The following is an 18,127-nucleotide window of genomic DNA, read 5'->3' on the forward strand; positions in this document are numbered from 1 at the left end:
ACAGCCTGAGGTTCTCTAGTGCCTCCTCTGCCCGAAGCCCCATGCAGCCGCAGCTCTCATCCCTCGGGGATGTTCCCACTGAGTTGTGTTGTGCCAGTTGGCAGGATTTGCACTTTCTGCCCCAAAATTGAGTTAGAAGCTGGGTTGTCACGCTTGGCACCGAGCGGGTGCATCGCCCTGAGTGGGATAGGCACTGGTGTGGATGAGACCCCTCAGGATGATTACTCTGAACCTCCCCTTTGCTTGGTGGCTGCCATAGGGATGGGGTGCAGCCAGGGGGGCTGCCAAAGCACCTCCCCAGCACCAGCAGGGACCTGCCTCACGACCTCTATGGGGCGTATCCCCACGGCAGGAGGAGAGGACATGGGGGCTGTTGAGAGACACTAACGGCACTGAAATTAGGAATGGAAAGTTAAAGGAAGAAAAAAGGGAAGCTGAAGGAGAACTTCAGTTACTCTTCAGAGCCAGGGGAAGGAGTCAGCCTGTTACACAGCCTTTACTCCGCTGCTGTTAAGCTCTACCCACTGAACAAGTCTAATGAGTAATTATCAGTACGTGTCAGCTGTTACTTCAGTCCAGGCAACATCTACCTTTAGAAAACATCTGGTTTTCCTCTGAAGCTCTAAGTGCTATAGTTAACGTATCAGTATTTAATTCTTCTTCTTTTTTGTTTCTAAATCTTCAACCTGTTCCATGAATACCGTGTTAGTGATACACATAAAAATGAAACTCAGCAGTCCAAAATTACTATAGATTAACTAACTTCTCCTTCCCGTGTTCTTCCCCAGCCCCAGAGCCCTGCCTTGCACTGCTTCATTGTACTGGCTCAAAGTAAACTGAATAGAAGTTGCAACATCTTAGCACATTTCACATAAGGAGATTCCTGGCACATGCTGAAATGCATCTATTTTAATGGGATTTTGGGAGGAGGTGCCTGTGTCAATAGTGACTGGGGCGTCTCAACAAGAGAAAAAGAAGACAAAACCTCCTGGGAAGAGATGCAATCAACTTGTTGAAGCTTTCAGATCTCAGAGCATCCTGTATTTTATTTACAGCTCCTCTGTGACTAAATACTATTTTCTAATTATTGTATTGTGTTTTTTTCAGTTGGGCTCCTTATTCTTCCTTCGAAGCAACGTGACCACATAGTAAACTGTTTTTGAGGAGCGTTTGCTGTTTGAGGTTAGAAGCTGAAACCACAGAGTTCCTTATCTTGTCTTTCTGCAGCTGTTTTTACATGAGCTAGCAGGGCAAACCAGCAAAGCACTACCAACCAAAACCTTCTTTTTCCCCTCTCCCCACCCATATTTTCAAGGCTACGTGAGGAGAGGTCTCCTGCAGGACACAGGTGCTGGCTCTGCTTGGTTTTATTGTCTGCAGACCAGGTATGAATGTGCTTCTGAAGGGTGGGCAGGGAGAGGATCAGGGGACTGAACTAGAAGGCGGAAAGCATTTTGGTTTGTGCTCGCAGCACAAACAGCCTGAGGTTCTCTAGTGCCTCCTCTGCCCACACCAGCCTGGTGTGGTTCCTCCTGAAACCTGTGTTTGTGGCTTAGGAAAAAGCTCTGGAAAATGCAAGTGTGTGCTACCTGTCTTCCCCAAATTTCAGCTTTCATTATTTAATGGCTGCTAAGACTTGCGAGAAAATGCATCTGGACATGAAAGGTGGTGGGAATCTTGCTCAGTACCTGGGTCACTGAGCAGCATGGGGGTGGTGGTTGGGGTCTGTTCTCATGGGCTGCAGGTAGGCATCTGGTATGTGAGGATAGCGACTGTCCCTGCTGCCATTTGAAATAGCTTTAGTAACCCCCAAGGGAAGACCTTTGGGTGAGCCCAGGTGCTCTTGTGGTTCAGTTTTAGGTTACAAGCTTATTAGATACTTCTACCTGGGACGAACAAGGCAGGGATGGGAGGTCCTGGGAGACTGTGAACATCTGATACCTGCATTGCACCATGCTGGTTGGCACCTAGAGGCCTTTCAAACCCGCTCAATCTTTCACAAGCTTTGAAGTACATTTTGAAGGCATTTGATTTTCATATGATCCAGTGGTGATGCTGGATACATCCCAACATGATGGTTTTATACAAAAATCATTTTGTAAAGCTATCTCCTTGCAGCCTCCCAAATTTGCACAGGTTCGACAAAGTCTGTCCCAGCTGGGTTTGGTACTTAGTCCTGATATTTAACAACAGCCATGCCTGGGCCTCTGTGGCTTTTTGACTCTCTGATGTTCAACTAAGAGGGAAAAGATTAAAAAAAAAATAAAATAACATAAAAAAGATAAACAGCTGCATAGACATATCGTTATCATTGTCTCCACAGTTGTTCCTCGCTGTGACAACGTACCCAGCCACTGCAGGCATCCTCAGGAAGACAACACAAACGCTGCCTCCTGTGCTCCCTCCGACATGTTCGTCACGTTGAACCAGCTCTGTAGGAATAAATGGCAAAAAATCTGCCCTGGAGTACTGGGAGGCTGAGGAGGACACAGTGAGCACTGGAGCTGGGGCATGTTGTGACCAAGAGCAAGTCAAGAGCTCACAACTGACCGGGTAGCTTCATCTTCTCCTAGATTCAGGTGATGTGATTTTTCTAGCAGTAAATGATCTCCTTGATTGATGGATTGAATTCTGAGCGAAAACATTTGTAGTATTGAACCACAACTGGCGCTCATTATTTGCACTCAGCCGCCAGCAAATTGCATGGAGATTTTGCCTGAGAAACAGAACTAGCTTCAGTATCTGGAGACCCATCTTGAAAACACAGCACTGAAATGACCTGGGTTTAGTGCTGGCCCTCAGAGACTCTGGCTTTGTTCTTGAATAAGACGGCCAAGGGGGCTGTGTTTAGACCAATGCTTCCTTCCGGCAGAAGCTGTTTCCGAATTACTTGTTGAGCTTCATGCGAGCCCAGGCAGCTTCACCTCAGTGGGTGACTTCTCCCAGTTGCTCAGCCCTTACCTCAAAGTCTAATCTGAACACTGCTCCTCCTTCAGCGCCAGACCATTGCTCCTCACCTGCCACGTCCATAGAGCACAGCAACAGCCTTCCTTCGTTTCTGTACTGGTACCTGTCACTAAAAGCTGTTCCCATCCTCTCCCCACTCACTTCTTCCCAGAGAGCACCCTTAGTGACCCCAGAAGTTGCTTGCACAGTAGTGCTTAGGTATGTTCTATGTATTAGAGCTAGATTTTTGTATGCCTTTCCTAAATACTGAAGGTCAAAATCACAAACTGCATCTCAGGTTGTCCTTTACAGCTTCATTAACCTCATGATTTTTACCCATAAATCCTCTTTGGCAAGGGTTTGGGTTCACAGCTGCAGGGGCCCAGCCTGGGGGTGATTGCAGGATACAATGGCATTGCCTTCTCACCACATGTGACTGGTAACCTTCCCCAATGGGCATGCATGACACACTGTGTCACATCTGAAAGGGCATCTTCTCAGTAGCTACTTCATCTCCTAGACAGAGCAAGGCCTGTTCTCTCTTGGACATGAGGATGTAGAGCCATTCTTCCCCTCCTTCTTCATTAATTTCCTTCTACAGCTAGTAGAAGCCACCAGTATCCAGGGCAGGTGCTGCTTGGCTGGAGACTGAATTGGCACCTCATGGTGATGGTGTGAGTGGTGTCCCTCATCCAGGGCATCCCAATGTGCAGGATCCCTGCCACAGTGCCAGCCCAGGTACTGCCCTCACCATGAGGGCAACGTGTCCCATCCAGAGGCAACATAATCCAGGTCTGAAGAGGGGTGTCTCCTTCCCACTGGCTATCAAAGAAGCAGGGTGGCCTGCTCAGCTCTAGCTAATTGTTAAGTATCTACAACTAAAAGCTGTATATCCCACTCAGGGTTAAATTAAGGTTTGCAAAGTGCCCAGGAGGGAAAGGCGTCCTGTGGATGCACAATGTCACCGCTTCTGGAGGTGTCCTCATCTGCCTGCACAGGTGTGGGACACTGAAGCGCATTTGCATGAACTGGCGCTGTTTGAGGAGCGCAGTGATTTCTCTCTTTCCATATTTTTTTCACCCAATTCTGTTGCATGAAGGCAAGGATTCGCAGGTCTTGCAGCATGTTCTGAAACACAGGTTGAGAGCATCCTCCTCCAGATGCTTGCAGAAGGACATTTGGGTGTTGCAGGAGGCAGACCAAGCAGCCTTTACCTGCTCTTCTTGCACCTTCTCCCCGTTTCACCCCTAGTGGGTTGGGGGCAGAGCTGATGGAATTGCTTTTGCTGATGCTCAGGGGACATTTCACTATCCAACCCCATCCACATTCCCACTGTGTGTCTCTGGGAGCACCTGAAATCCGGCACTGGCCAGAGGCCCATATGTGGAGGTGAGCTCAGCCCTCCAGCCTCACTGGAGGCTCCCTCTGGGTGTCCTCCTTGCCTTGGCCTATCTCAGTCCTTTTCTCAGCTTTATTTCCTGTGACAAATTTGCCGTGCCGGGTCTACGGAAAGCATCTGGATGGGATTCATGCCTGCAGTGTTTTCCTCCTTCTTTATCCTCCTCAGCAGGCTTGGAGCTATTCAAATCTCCCTTTCTTTTTCTTTTCTTCTTTTCAGTGCAGCTTCCTACAATTTCAGCTTCTTGGCTGACTCGGGGCTTGAAATCTTCCCTGGCGCTTGCTCCTACAGTAACCCTTTGAGATGTGTTATGAAGAGCACAGTGGAAAGCTGCTTCCATCACTCCCAGATGACCTCCTTAACCAGCTGGAGGTGGCAGCGGCATTGGCTGCTTCAATGACACATTGAAGCAGACAGAGACACATGAGGGAAGAGCACCAGGGCACCGTGCCTCCAGTGTCTATGCAGCTCTTCACCCTCCCATGGGCTTTTCCAGAAAAAAGAGGTTGTGATCCCTGTGTCAGAGCCATCAGGACATGGGGTCTGCCTCCCCCCCCAGCCCTCCTCGTGTTTTTGGGTTTGTCATGAAGTTACCAACATCTGCTCTGTGTGATGGTACACCTCCAAAGCCACTGGTAAAGAAACCAGACTGATGCCCCACCTGCACATCATTCCCTTTCAATGTCCCACTGTCTCCCTTCTTTTTTCTTTGGGTTTTTTTCTCTAATATTACAGGCAACACCCAGCAAAGCCACATATAAGGAATGCTGTGGTGAAAAGTTTTCAGGGCACACAGCAGACTGTGCTGGCTCCATCCTGCAGACGGGTAAGGCAGATAGATGCCCAGCATCTTGAGCACCTTTGCTATGGAGGCAGGCTGAGAGAGGTGGGCTTGTTCAGCCTGGAGAAGAGAAGGCTCCGGGAAGACCTTAGAGCAGCTCCAATAGCTAGAGGGGTAAGAAGTCTAGTGAGGGGCTTTGGACAAGGGCCTGTAGGGGTAGGACAAGGGGGAATGGCTTTAAGCTGACAGAAGGGAGATACGGAAGAGATATTAGAAGAAATTCTTCCCTGCGAGGGCAGTGAGGCCCTGGCACAGGTTGCCCAGAGAAGATGTGGCTGCCCCATCCCTGGCAGTGTTCAAGGCCAGGTTGGACGGGGCTTGGAGCAACCTGCTCTAGTGGAAGGTGTCCCTGCCCATGGCACGGGGTTGGAACTGTATGATCTTTAAGGTCCCTTCCAACCCAAACCATTCTGTGATTCTGTGATCTTGGCACACAGGAGGATTGCAGGATCAAGCCCTGCAAACACATTTCTGGCCATGTTGCATCTTTTGGGGACTCACCACAGCCTGACCCAGGAGGGCCTGCAGTTGGCTGCCCTCCCATGCGAGAGCTGCCTGTGCAGCTGGGAGCCCAGTATGATGCCCCACCACCAGCAGCTGCCAGCTCATGGATACAGGTACGCACAAGCTCAGCTGTTGCTCTATCAGCAGTGATGGTTTCATGTTATTAGATAACAGTTAAAATAGGGCAGGATGTGTTATGGAAAGGGAATGGGAACCCTCACTGTGCTTTTACCAACCCACCCAACTTCAAGGAGCTGCAACAGAGAAGGACATTTTTGCTTTTAACCATATTTTAACCATATTGGTAAGCTGGCCCAGAGCTGCTCTGCTGATTTCCCTCCGCTCTCGCCAGGGTGTATTTGTGTGATAACTGTGTGTTTGTTTCTGGATGCCTTATGCTGTGTGTGTACTATCATACAGTTCTGTTCGATGCTGGAACTTTACAAAATGTGATTATTATTACAAACTAATGCTTACGCACAACAGTGTGACGTTGGCTCCTGCATCCCAAATAGCCGGTGCCTGGTGGCTTGAGTCACACGAGGTGCGCAGCAGCTGATTCCTGGAACAGATCCCAGATACCACAGGTAACCATCTCAAGCTTATGCTGCAGACCAGGCAGTTCTTTTGAGTTTTGTTTTTATTTAAGTGTATTCACCAAAAATACACTCTTGCTCATATGAATGTTTTTGGGCATTAAACAAGCCAATGGCAACAGCGCCAGAACTGTCTTTGTTGGACTGGTCAACCTCATCCCTCTTTTTCAACATCACGTGTTCCCAGTTCACAACCGTGCCAGCTCCATGCTCCCATCCCAGCAGCAGCATGCGGGTCAGGCCCAGCATCCAGCAAACCCAGCCTGGTCAAAAGCCAATGGCAAAGGAAAGCTTCCCACCAAAACCAAGTCACTCTCCAGGGATGCTCCTTCCTACTTCTCCTTCACTTTGTGTTTTGTCTTCTTTTTTTTTTTTTCTTCTCCTATCATTTCATGGCATTTCATTAGTGCTGCATATTATATAAGAACATCTTAGTACTTTTTATTCTGTTTCATTTTAAAACTATTAAAACCATCTGCCACTTTGTAAACACTAGCATATTTTCTTTTCTAGATCAAAGTGTCTCCTGTCTGTGTTGTAATGGAAGTTTGACATTATTTTTTTTACAAGACAGGCAGGAGACACTTTGATCAGGTGCCAAACTCTCTCCCTACAACAAACAGGCAAGACTCTGAGCTAGAAATGATAAGATGTTGTTATGCGCCGTGATGATTTCATGACATGTCAGCCATAATGTTAAAAAAACCTCTACAGAACATATAACATTAGAAATATCAGTGTGAAATTCCAGATTTTTTTAAAAACTGAACAATTTATGAATTGAAAGCACTCCTTTCTTGGTTTTCCTCAACAGAACTGTGACCTTTTGTGGAATTTTTTTACTATTTTTTGTAAAGCTTTTCATTTCAATGAATCAGTATCTTGTCAAAAATGCTCCATTGAAACAATTCTGGTGGACTCGACTTTTAGAAAGCTTTTCTTGAATGCCTTTTTATATACAAAAGATGATTGTCACTGTCAGAGAACAAAAGAATCACCTGCTATCTTTTCTGTCATTCCTAAATAAATAAATTGTTTGAGTATTATTTCATCCATATTTCTCAAATATGCCGCTCCCCACCGCTCCCACCAGTCCTCCATACACATTTGCCTTTTATCCTGGGATGCAGGATGCCTCCACAGAGAGCTCACAGCCTTCCAATAACACAAATACTACAGCTACAGCTAGGGAAAAACAAAACAACCGTGCACTTTGTCACTTTTATCTTAATTTGCGCGATGAGAAGGGCTCTTCCACAGTCATCTCTGCTAAGTGCCTGGGCACCAAAGAGGGGCTGGACATGAGTGTGCAGCCTGTGAACATGGGAGCTGCAGGTGGAGCTGATGAAGACAACCAGCCCCTCTTCCTCCCCCTAAAAGTGGGTCTACTGCTTTGTCAAGAAAAGCTTTCCATGTGGAGAAAGTGTTAGCTGTCTCCAATAGGCACAGCAGCTGGAGCGGGTGTCTACAGACCAGAATAACTGGTAGCAGAAGAGCAGCAGCATGGGAGCCTGCCTCACCACTGTGGAAAGATGGGCACTCTTCATTTGAAACCTGCAATTTATCTCACCCTGAAAGAGGTGAGAAACTTCAGGGGCCCAAAACTGCTTCTCTGCAACAATTACAAATGAATCAAGCATGACTCTGTTGTAGAAAGCAGACAAAAGTTGAAGCAAAGAAAGGTATGATTGGGTATTGGGGGAAAAAAAACATTGCAAAAACTGGAAGAGGTTGCCCAGAAGGGCTGTGGGATTTTAATCCTTGGAGGTTTCCAAAACTCAGTTGGACACAGCCCTGAGTGACCTGCTTTAATGCCAAAATTAGCCCTGCTTTGAGTGAGGAGTTGGATCAGATGGCTTCCACAGGTCCCTTACACGTTCAGTCGTTCTACATCCATATTACAACATCCCTAAAATTATGTGGGATGAATCCCAGCTCAGGAGATAATGAGTCTCAGGTTTGTCTGAAGCTAGTCTTGTGTCCTTGCCTGCAGCCCAATGCAGAGAAAGCATTTGCTGTGCTGATGGTGGTGCAGATCATCATCTCCCATGCAGGGCATGTACCATTGGAGCCACAGCACTCAACACTTCCAAGAGAAAGCCCTTGGATCCAGGTAACTTCGTTTCAAAACATGCCCTTGACCTGGTCCGGGGCTGAAGGACTGTACCTCGCCACCCAAGGTCGCGAGGAGAGCCCAGGCAGCACCAGTCTGCCGGCGTTCCGGCACAGGGAGTTGTTTGGAGCAGTGGAGCCACATGCTGCTGCAATATCAACACACAGAGCACGTCTGAGCACAGCCCAGGCCATCGCACACCAGGGTTTTGTGTCAGTATGCACAGCACAAACAGACACCACCTCACAGTTAGGTCTGCTTGCCTCCCCTGGTGCCTCGGGTCGGCGGGTGCCCCTGTCCTCAGAATGACTTGCCAGAGCAAAGGCTGCTCAAGAAACAATTGAGCCTTAACTCATCTTCTCCCCTTTTAAACACAGGTTGTTTAGAAACAAAAGCCGTAGGATTGCGTACATTTGTCATTTCAACCCAGCGGTAAGTATTTTAACATGCAATGAATCGTTATTGAGAGAAAAGGTCAGAAATGCAGAGCCTGGGAGGCTAGAAGTGTGGGTTGGGCATTGCAAACCAACCAACAGGAATACAAGCCAAGTGTTTTATTCACTAGGTCTCCCCAGACTTCACAGCTTTCGTGCTTTCCTTCCTGAAAGACTGCATTCAGGGTGTTGCCAGTACGAGACAAAGTTGGATTATCCTGGAAAGTGAGAATTTGGGAGTTTCTTCCCTATAAGAAGAGAACCTGTTTTCCACAGGTTGTTTACTGCTTATTAACAAGCTCTCTGATACCTTTCTACCTGATGTCCCCTTTTTTCGCACATTCAGAAGTAGCTGCTTTTCGACTTTGATGAAAACATAAATCACCAAGAAACTAACATCCAACACTGTTGCATGTCATGGCAGTCTGTAGGATGTGATAGAGACACCCTAATAGTCACATTTTTCTACATACTACAGGTTCAGACATACGTAGAATTACAAGTTGCAGTTTTGCAAAGTCACTTTCTGTAAGATAAATACAGGTATGGCTGGTCACGGGAGGAGGCTCCCCAGGGAAGCGGTCACAGCACCAAGCCTATCAGAGTTCAAAGAGCACCTAGACAATGCTCTTAGTCATATGGTTTAGTTTTAGGTAGTTCTGTGAGGAGCAGAGAGTTGGACTCAATGATACTTATGGGTCCCTTCCAACTTAAGATATTCTATGATTCTATGATTATTCTTTCTTGTCTGCTAGAGCATCTTCTCCTTTTTTGCCCTCTTCAAGCAAAAATCAAAGCCTTTCCTACCACCTGCAGTACTTTAGTACCCCACAGGGTTAGCTATTGGCTTGTGCCCATTCCTCCACACTCCATGTTATAGACAACCCAGCCAACCATACAGCACAGAATGTCTGATGGCTTCCCTCCTCACGAAGAGAGGGAAACCACCGGGAAGTGACAACCACAACTCCCAAAGAGCCCATCTCCTCCCAGATGAAAATATTATGGAGCTGTAGCCTAAATACAACAGCTGTTTGCCAACAAGTCAGAAACACCTACAAAAATTTCCCCTTTGGTCCAGCATAAGGACCACCCAGTGCCCTGGAGCCACATGGCACTGTGAGCCTGTCCTGCTGCAGGACACTCCATCAGCCATGACCATTCATCTCAGTAAGGACAGACTTTGATTTGGGCTAGCAAAGGGAGTAGGGGTGATGCATACCAGGACAAACACAGCTCATGGGCCACAGCAGAGACCCTTGGAGAAGTGTGGCACAGCCTTCAATCACAGCATTTGACAGCTCACTTGGCTGTACTGGGCCGTTACTGCCATGCTGGTGCTGCCTGTAGAGCAGGCAGTAAATACCCACCCTTCACCAGCAGGAAGAATGTGAAGATCAGCAGGGTATTATGCTGAGGTGCGCTATACACTAACAGTTCAGGTCCCAAATGTGTAATTTCATAGAATCACAGAATGGTTTGGGTTGGAAGGGACCTTAAAGATCATCCGATTCCAACCCTCCTGCCACGGGCAGGGACACCTTCCACTAGACCAGGTTGCTCAAAGCCCCATCCAACCTGGCCTTGAGCACTGCCAGGGATGGGGCAGCCACAGCTTCTCTGGGCAACCTGTGCCAGGGCCTCACCAGCCTCAGTAGTGAAGAATGTTTTCCTAATGTCTAATCTAAATTTTTCCTAATGTCTAATCTAAATCTCCCCTCTTCCAGTTTAAAGCCATTCCCCTTGCCCTGTCACTCCATGGCCTTGTAAAAAGTCCCTCTCCAGATTTCTTGTAGCCCATTTTAAGTATCCGAAGCTGCTCTAAGGGCTCTGCGGAGCCTTCTCTTCTCCAGGCTGAACAACCCCAACTCTCTCAGCCTGTCTCCATAGGCGAGGTGCTCCAGCCCTCTGAGCATCTGCGTGGCCCTTATTATTGCTGGTTTTGCCTCACCGGTTCCTTAAACACATTTTTGATAGATGTTCATGCCTCTGCCAGCACCCAAGACATGCCCAGAAGGACTGATCTATTTTCCTGCTGCCCCTCTTTGAAGTGCCTTGCCCCCACTAAGTAAACAGTGCAGGAAACCCCTCTTAAATACCTGCTCCAGAGAAGCCCTTTGCTTTAACCTTGTCAGGATGCATCTGCCAGAGCAACAACGGACTACATATTGTGTCTCTCTCTATTTGCATGGGCCAAGGAAACAGGCTGCCTACACAGCCATCTTCCCAATGGAGCAGTCCCACCTGCATCCAGCCCTTTGTTAGCAGCTGCCAGACTTGTGTGGTACATGAGAAATGCCTTAACATGTAATTATAGGGCTGCAGTGTTCTGCTTAATTGTTTGGCTGACAGCAGAATACAGCTGTCGAAGGAACTGCCCACTTGGAAACCTCCCTGTCCACACATTTCAGGACACTCAAAATAAATCCCCTAGCAGGCTCGGTATAGATGTAGTTTCACAGGGGCTGGGGGAGAAAAGAGCTTCTAACTTTTCAAAGAACAGCTTTCTCCTTTGCTACATTCCTGATGCAGTTCTGCAGGGATGACAGCACATGTAGGGAACTGGAGACGGGATCGTTACTGTGGTTGATTATTTTTGTTGGGAATGGATCTTGCTATTTTTCAGTCTAGTCGATTTAGCCAATGGTTTCCAGAGAACAAAAAAGTCAGTACTTTCTCTTGACCCTTCGTTGTAAAACTCAGTCTGAGCTTTAGGAAACTTGCTGTTGGAGGGTTCTCATTCCTCAGACCTGCTCTTGCCTTTGGGGCCACCATAAGAAAACATTGGTGGTTGTAGGGTGGCTGTCCCACCAGGCACTACCCTTGGGTGCCTGGGCACAGTCTGAGAGAGCCCTTTCTCCGAGGAAGCTACCTACTACAGAGCAGTCGGTGCCACACAGTGCCCAGGTTGTAGATGGCACAATAGAAGCACTCCAGAGAGCCTTTTGGAGTGAATGAGGGAACACCATTGCTTTTGAAGCACTCTTGATTTCGAGAGGCTCGGTAGAGCTGCAGCATTGTGCATCCCAGTGTGAATGCTGCTGCTCCTCACCTGTTTGCACAGCTAAAAGCGAGCATTTGCCTTCTCCATTTTTGCAGGCAAGGTTGCAACCTTAATTCCTGCCTTAAGGAATTAACAGATTGAATTGCTTTTGATGATCCAGAACAACGTCATCCTTTATTCCCTCTCCCAAAGCAATTAGTCTTTCAGCTTGATTATTTGCATATAATACGAGTCTCCAGATGAAATCCTATGGGCACAAAAATGCTCCTTGATGGAGAAATCAATAAAAGGTATTTAAGATTAAAGACCCAGCATATGCTTCACTATCATCAAAATGTCACATGTCAAGAAAAAAATCAGTCCCGATTTGTGAACCAGGAAGATTAATTCTGTGTTTCTCTTTAACCTCAGAACCTTAATTAATTTGTTGAAGGATCAGGGCACTGTAACACCAAAGGCAGCTTGTGCTGTCAGAGCACAAGAACGAGTTAGCTCCAACACAATTTCAGAGCTGTCAAAACATCCAAAAACCTCCTAAGTGAGGCCCGAATGTGTCATTTAATCTTAAGAGATAATTTTGGATATTTTTGCTATTATTTCTTTTCTGATTTCTAACTTCTTGTTGATATTTTCAGCTCTTTGCCTCAGAAACTGAAGGCTAGAAGCTGACTCATTCTTAATAGAAAGTGTAAAAGTCTTATAGGAGCAGCATGATTTCAGGACCTCAGATTTTAATGGGTACATCAAATCTATCTGGCATTACAATAAGGTCATCAGAAATAATTAGCAATACTGAAGGTGTATCCTGGCTTTGCTTCTAACATAGCTCATAGCTGATACATACCTATGTCTGTACTAACATTGCCAAGCAGCCTCATTGGCAGACTTTGGAGTTAAGCGTAGTGAGAAACAGAGTTTTGTGACAAATGTTTTTCTTTTCCCTCTCTTTAAAAAGGAAACTGATGTATGTGAGTTTTCATACGCGGCATCTCAGAAGGGTGGATGTGCTTCCCTTAGCTGGGTTGGCCGCAGCCCTGCCAGGATGACATCCTCGTCGTGAAAAAAGAAAGCAAAACTGCACAGAAACCAAAGTGAGCCATTTAATGATGTCATGTCTAATGAAAAGCAAATAAAATCAATGCTAATAAGGAGTAGCAATACCCAAAGTCCTTTCCTTTTCTGAAAGCGGACAATTACCTAAGTATCCAAGTAGGCAGCGAGGGTGGTGAAGGTGAGGAGACACAGTCTGCGGAGGAAACCACCTGAGCTGTGTGAGCCTATCTGAAACTTCAAGGGCAAGGACTTGGCGAGGAGCTCGCACTGAGTGCCAGGCAACACATCCAGATTCCATGTCTGAAGTGATGCCTGTGGGCTAACACCACAGACCGGGGCCAGTGCTGGGCTCCAGGCATGCTGCTACCGTAGAAAGCAAGCACGAGCGCTGGGGAGACAGGCTAGAAAGGGACAACAGAGGAACAACTGCTCTTGCAAAGTGAGCAAAAGGATGGAAGTGAATTTAAACACGTACCTGGAGGACACATCTAAGATCAACTCTAAAACACGCGTGTTCAGCTGCAGCCTCCGGTTTAGAATGACCCTAAGTTGTTGGCTGCTGGAAGGTGAGAAGATGCTCAGGGACAAGGACAGCTCCACACCTCGTCCTATGTGTCTGCTGCTGGCCACAGCCAGTCAGAGGGGCTGGGCCAGCCCTCACTAACAGCCCTGGCAAGACCATTATGGATGGGTAATGAGTTGTTCAATTTATACTGAGCAGAAAGCATCCCTTTAAGTGTAGCAACACCAGTATCTCAGTACTTACACTGGATAGATCGGTAGGAATAGCCACTGCTAAAATACAGTCCTGCTCACACTAGGACACACGACTGCAGCAACAGCCTTGATCTCTAACAGAAACCCCTACCTCTAACAACATAACCATATTTTGGGGGGCAGTGCTTTGGCAATGGCTTTTAAGGCACAAGTTGGAGAGCAGTGTTCCAGTATCAGGTGCAGTATTTTAATGCCAGGCCCTTCACTAAGAGGTGTGATTTCCACTCGTGCCCTGAGTGCTGCAGCACCCACTTGATCAGGCAGGAGCTGAAAGGGTAATGAACTGCCAGGCTGTGCATATACATCTGCTCTGCCAAAACCCAGAACATCCAGGAGCAAGTTTAAGTACTGCAGGCATTGAGGATGCTCTGAGAGAGAAATAGCCCCAACCTCCTCACTGCCAACCCTTTAAAACAGACAGGAGCCCATGCTAGACTTCCCTTCCCCTGTAAGATTTCACTTTATTTATTAAAAATATACAAGGAACATCAATATTGTGAGGGAGGGGGGAAAAAAAGGGCCCCCTTTTCAAGCCTTTTCAAATTTCCCCTGCTTTGCAAGTGGTTCATCATGACAGCTTGGCTACGGTATTTGCATTCAGACCTTGCTGGCTACCGAGGCCACCAAAGCAGCCCAGTGCTGGAGTAAAATCACTGCCTAGATCTGATGTTTCCATCGTGGGCATTGGCATCCAATAGGTCACACCAGAATACAGCCTCTCCCTCTCCTCTAGATGTACCCGAGCACCCATAGTCCTGACTTATTTGTGTCCTGTCGTTGGTTGGAGTTGCTTTGGCTTTATCCACACACGCTGGCTGTGCAGTTACTGCTGTTCCTTAGAAAGCCAAGTGCATTTATGGCACTTAAGTAGTAAATAGGAGTAATTGCCTTCTGAGCAAACAGGCTGTCCTGGCTCAGATCCTCTACACGAACCCATTAAGTGGGAGCTGCTGTTCATTAAGAGCATGACTGAACTTGATCCACGACTACTGCTCACTGGATTTAAAGTTAAAGCTGATGGAGATGGGGAGATGGGTTAGGGGATGTTTTCCTCTGCCGCCTAAGAGTATTCACACTTCCGTCTTCTTCTCACCTCCCCTGACAGACCTGAGTGCTTTCATTGTCACTGTTGGTGTGGATCCCTTGTGAATGAAGAAAGCCCATGGCTGCAGGGTGCTTATAGCAAGGCTTTGCTAAATCCTACACTTGGGGTATGGACCCATACAGCACCCCAACCCATTGGGGCCATACTCAGCTTTATCTGTCTGATCCCCATTCGCTTTACTCCCGTCCCAGCACTAAATCTGCCTATCAACCAGAAGCTGCTACTACCCTGAAGGCAGAGCAGCTTGCAGAGAGCTGCAAGCCACATCCACTCCCTGTACTCACCTTCACTTCTCTTGAGTTTGGGGTTTCTGTCAACTGTATCTTCGCTACAAAGCAGCCCCCACGAACGTCCCTTCTGCTTTCACTGGAGATTTTGTAAACCTCTATAATCAGTTCTTAGAAATGCTTTAAGCAAGACCACCAAAGCACTGCATAACATCCTTCTGGAGCATTTTTAAGCAAGGTTGTGGTATGTGTCAGGGGCCAGCCTGACGTCACTTGGAGATCACCTTTACCTCTAGGGTCATGGAAATACTTTGAAAGAGCTGTTTCTCACAGAGGTTGGTGGTCTGGCCTGCCCGGAAGCTGGTTGGACCTCATGTTGATCAACCCATAAGGGTCACTGCGAGCAAGAATAGTGGCCCTTGAGCAGCTGGCACCAGGGAATATGCACTGGAGACTGAAGTAAGTCTGTGGACATAAAGATATCCATCTTATTTTGGTATGGACATTCCTATCAATCCGTTGTGCTTTCATACCCATGCAAAAGGTGCAACAATTTACCCCTGGATCACCTTTACAGCTCCTTCATTCCACCTCCCGAGGCAGAAATGCACTACTCTGCAGCAACCACTTTCGGTATGTTATAAAGGAGATTGTGCGGCTCCTGAGCGGTGCCAAGTTTCCGGGTTCTCTCCTGCTTTGCAAGGATGGAGAAATAAAGTGCTACCAGCCTCTTATGAGGAGTTGGTGCTCATTTCAAACTCCAGCGAGGCAGGAGGCAGGAGTGCCAGAGCAGAGCCCTGCAGGCTGTTCCAGCAGCGGCCAGTTGCACAGAGATGGTGAGTTTAAGCACATATCTAATTGAATTGCAGATGTCTTCTCTGATGGCTATCTGGTAGCAAAGCTTCAGCTGTAGCAGCAGCAGAGAGGCAGAACAGGCTGGTTCTCAGTAATAAAAATAATGGAAGGAGGAACAACCATTTACTGCGGCCTCCTCAGGGAGCATGATGCAGGCGGATACTTTAAACAAGGTTTTGGGGGGGAGATGTGAGAACTCAGACACCCAGCTTCCAGTGATCCTGAATGTATGCTGGGCTGGAAAGCAGCTGACAGCAATTTAAATAATCCACAAGTAAGCTCATCTCCCTCCCATCCCATGCTCCCTGATGAACAACAGATCTGCTTTCCTTTCTGAAGGCCACAGAGGTTTGTTCTTCTTGACTCTGGTTTCTAAAGCATGACAAATGTTATCCGCTGCCTTTTTGTCACTTCCCCGATTCAGGTGGGTTTACCCTGAGCTTGCATTTGCCACATCTCAACTTATCACTGGTTTACAGTGCTTTTAGAGCTCCAAAGGAGAACTTCACAGAGCTCTTGATCCACCCAAACCAGAAGACTGAATTGGAGAATTGGAGTGTTATGTCCTTCTCTGCCTCTTTTTTTTTGCCTGAAGCCACTTTCTAATGATGACTTGAACCACATCCAATACACATTACCACATACACATCACTGAAAACCACCCCCACCCAGCGCAGCTGAAGAATCAAAGTTAAGCTTTAAGATGATCTAAGATCCTGGCTTAGCTCAGGAACAAGGTTTCTGAGAACTGTTTTCCCTTTCCTCAGCCGTCTGTTACGCTGTACCCAGATTCCCATCGTGCTGCATTTTGGAGGCCCCCTGGCCACGTCCTTCCCAAACTCTCCTGCCTCTCGACACAGCACAACTCTCCTGGGGGCACCTCAATAAACAACCACCACCTGGAACTCAGTTTCAGGGAAAGTCTGTGCAGCTTTGCTCACTTTCTCTTTTGAACTGCTACCCTTTCCCCATGTATTTACAATGTAAGGAAGTCAGTTTATTCATGGTTTGGCTTTTAACTTCATTGTTGAGCTTGGCTTTGCTCCTGTTGGAAACTGGACCCCGATTTGGGAGGGCAGTTGCCAGTGTCTGCTTGGAAAGTCCTTGCCATGGGGTTTTCAAACACGCTGTTTGTTGGCCTAGCTCAGCACATACTAACTGCAGTCACAGGAGGCTGCTTACTCATGGCAGGAAAAGGATCAGGCCAATGGCAGGTGTTTTTCAGAGTATCCTCAAACAAGCATTTCAAATGCCAAAACTCATGCCAGACTTCCCGGGAGCTCCCTCCAGCAACCAGCCTCCATTTAGTTTCATACGTATGAATTTACACTGATGAGCAACAGTTGGAATCAGGCTGATTTCCCAGTTGGATTTGTAACTTGTTTTAGGTTCAGCCAGGAAAAAAAACAAAACATCTCTAGAAAGATAAAATGCATAATCACAAAGAGAGAGAACAGCAAGAGCTAATGCAGTGTCTGTAGGATGTGAATTGTTGCTAAAGTATTCAAGACACTCAAGATGTTTAGCAAATGGCATATGCTAAGCTAAGTCTTCAGTCAGCAAGCTCGAGTACTGCTATTTCACCCTACAAGGAATAAATAATAATTAAAATTCTTTGTATTGAGATAAATACATCCACTGTAGCTAAAGAAATCAAGGGTGGTAATTCCCAAGTAGCCTTGCTGGGTTCTTTCTCCAGTTGAAAGACGGGAAGCTGCCTCCCAGGCATGGATTTATTCCATAAGAATTAGGGAGAGGCATCTCTAAGGCACTGCATTTACTCCGCTGCTGCTGGGAGGTTTTGCCTGGGTGCTCTTCAGTTTTCGGGCACGTTATTGAAGCACGTTTCCCCAATGTTGTGGTTTAACCCCAGCCAGCAACTAAGCCCCACACAGCCGCTTGCTCACTCCTCCACAGAGGGATGGGGAGAGAGTTGGAAAAGTGAGAAAACTCCTGGGCCGAGATGAAGCAGAAGTCACGCACAAGCAAAGCAAAACAAGGAAGTCATTCACCACTTCCCATGGTCAGGCAGGAGTCCAGCCATTCCCGGGAAAGCAGGGCTCCATCATGTGTAATAGGTACTTGGGAAGACAAACACCATCACTGTGAACATCCTCCCCTTCCTTCTTCTTCCCCCAGCTTTATATGCTGAGCATGATATTAGTCTTATGGACCACCCCTGTGAAATGCTTGTAAAATATCCACTGAGATCATTTATTCCATGACTTTGGGCTCCATCTGTTACGGTGGGCACTCAGGACAGGAATGGTTGT

At 47.2% G+C, this 18,127-nt stretch overlaps 2 long non-coding RNA genes across 2 annotated transcripts; both read left to right on the top strand.

The window, feature by feature from the left end:
• The first annotated feature begins 279 nt into the window (after nt 1-279).
• On the top strand, nt 280-3,268 carry LOC115604353. The gene is made up of 2 exons (XR_003990235.1): nt 280-1,385; nt 2,324-3,268. It is a non-coding gene; the product is annotated as an uncharacterized LOC115604353 (long non-coding RNA).
• Nucleotides 3,269-3,588: 320 nt separating this feature from the next.
• On the top strand, nt 3,589-12,942 carry LOC115604352. The gene is made up of 3 exons (XR_003990234.1): nt 3,589-5,171; nt 5,624-9,109; nt 12,793-12,942. It is a non-coding gene; the product is annotated as an uncharacterized LOC115604352 (long non-coding RNA).
• The last annotated feature ends 5,185 nt before the right edge of the window (nt 12,943-18,127 follow it).

The sequence above is a fragment of the Strigops habroptila genome, chromosome 2 (assembly GCF_004027225.2).
Source record: "Strigops habroptila isolate Jane chromosome 2, bStrHab1.2.pri, whole genome shotgun sequence".
Lineage (NCBI taxonomy): Eukaryota > Metazoa > Chordata > Aves > Psittaciformes > Psittacidae > Strigops > Strigops habroptila.